Below are 2590 nucleotides of genomic sequence, written 5' to 3'. Positions count from 1 at the left end.
GAAGTCATTCAACTTGTTCCACATTGACTGCACAAACCCTCACCTATTGCTTTCTCTGAGAAATTGGATCAAGTCAGAGTAATCAAAAAAAACCAAGTGCGCAGAGAAAGTTCCTTTGGCTCAATAAGCTAATTTGGCAAATGGCAACCATGAGGAACCACCTCCCTCACTTTGGCATAGGTAAATATTGTAAGCATCATTAAGTGTGTTAATGTAACCAAATTATGATGTTAATAGAGTTGTTATCATAATCAAGGATGGTTAAAATTAGACTTATATATACACACACTATAGGGTGACCACCTTTTTCTATAAAAAAACTAAGTTCACTTTAGTTGATTTCATCCTAAATTCATGATGGATCTAATCCACCTAATAGGAAGGAGCCAAGGTGTGAACTCGTCGATGGCCACTGCAAATTTTAAATGGAAAGTTGGAGGCCGTTACATTCGGCATATAAAGGTGTGCAGGGTACGTACACTTAAGTGTTGTTTGGTAGAAGGTGATATTTCACATCACTCCAGTGATGTGAGTTAGGTGATATGATTATCTTTTTCGGTATTGTAAAATTTCATCTAATGATGAAGGATCCAGTGATAAATTCGATGATAACATCATTGTATTCATCACTGTACAATACAGTGATGCTATCATCATACATGCCCCAAATGATAGCACATCACCGAGTATTGGTAATGTGTTTAAATTATTTTGGGACAAAAATATTTCTAGTCAGTAAATTGAAAAGAAAATAAAAATCTTCTTCGTCTTTTTCTATAGATACCTATCTACTAGAAGTGTTTTTTATTTTTATTAGCAGGTTTAGTTAAATTTTATAGATATTATTTATTTATTTATTAGATATTTATTTTATTTTTATAGGTAAATATGGTTAATTAGCATGGATAGATCAAGCTAAATCCTTCATGCTTTTTTTTTTCAATTTATTTTCATGGGCTAAATCATTCTTAATGGACAGTTTTGATATTGATGGTCAAAATTGATTGAACCTAGTCAAGTCTGATTATATATAATATTATCATAATATTATTTTAATATGTTCACCAAAATAAGTATCTATAATAATAAATAAATAATATTATTATTACTACTGCTGCATATTTTTGTGAAGAGTTATAAATGAAGAATGTTTAATCAAGTTGTAAAGTAATTATTATGTACTGTATAAAGCTATTTATGGTATTTTATATATTATCACTATCACTATTTGGTGATACACCAAATTCAGTAAAATTTTATTTTCAGTAATATTTCAGTAATATACCAAATATGATGATTATATATCACCTCAATATTTATACATCACTTCAATGATTACATCACTTTAATGATCACATCATCGGTGATATATCAAACAACATCTTAGCTTGTCCTTTTTATCAGCATTTAGCTAGCCCCATAAGCAACAAGATATATTTTTTTATATATATACTAATATCTTAGCTTGATTTTGAGGAGGATTGTGTGAGGCAAGCCGTGGACACTCATTTATCGTTGCGTTTCAAGGATTATCGCTATCACATGCATCAGCATTGGTACCATGTGGTGCAGGATCATGGAAAGGAGGCAGCATGATAGCAGTCCTATGACAGCATCACTATGGATGACTGGACTGTCATATACCGGCATTATGAGGATCCGGCATATCAGGTTACACATTCAAACTTCATCTCTTTTTAAAATTTAATTATTGAATCATTTATTCTTAAATTAAATATCTACTAATTTGACTGGTAACTATACAGAGAAGATGTACCCAGAATGCCATGAATCGGATGAGATAGATCGTACTATATTGTGGGGGTTCGAGATCGTTCACTCGTCACATGGAGCACATAGTAGGTAATTTTTAATTTTTAATTAGCATATAATTCTTTAGTTATTTAAATTTTTTTTAATTAATTCTCAAATTACAGAGAGATGCTGAGAGTGGTGAGCTTTCTGGTAGGATTGATATCTACTAGCGGATCCACCGACGACGGTTAGGAGAGTGGACGATGGAGAGCTAGGAGATTTTTGTAAGTTTTTTCAATTATTTTTTCATTCGCAGTCTGATTTTTATTATAAAATTAAAATAGCTATAACTTTAATTTTCAAGACCGTATGACAGACATGAGATCCCAGCCTATCTCTGAGGGCTCAACCGCACCTACAGATGATGAGATCTATGATCAGGTGCTTGGTATGAGACCTATTATGTTAGGGGTCTAAGGTATGGGATCATTGCTCCTTCATCCTCACGCTCATCTAGGGCTGACATCCATTCTGTGTGCGAGGCTCGATTGATGGAGGTGCAGAGGCAGGCTGTCGAGGATCGACAGCAGGCTGTCGTGGATTGACAGCAGATTGAGCAACGAGCTCAGGAGTTGGCTGCATGCGTCGATGAGTATCAGCAGCTCCAAATCTGGATGGAGTGGATGGCATAGATGGAGCAGATGATACAGCTGATCAGGTAGCAGCAGGCCGATCCGAGCTCTTTGAGTACTCTCCTTTCCCAGCTCATTCTCCAGATGCTGACACTTGATGGCTTCTTCATGTACTTTTTTATTTTTATTTTAAATTTCTTATA

This window comes from Elaeis guineensis, chromosome 9 (assembly GCF_000442705.2).
Source record: "Elaeis guineensis isolate ETL-2024a chromosome 9, EG11, whole genome shotgun sequence".
In the NCBI taxonomy this organism is placed as follows: Eukaryota; Viridiplantae; Streptophyta; class Magnoliopsida; order Arecales; family Arecaceae; genus Elaeis; species Elaeis guineensis.
Note: the sequence above shows the minus strand (reverse complement) of the source record.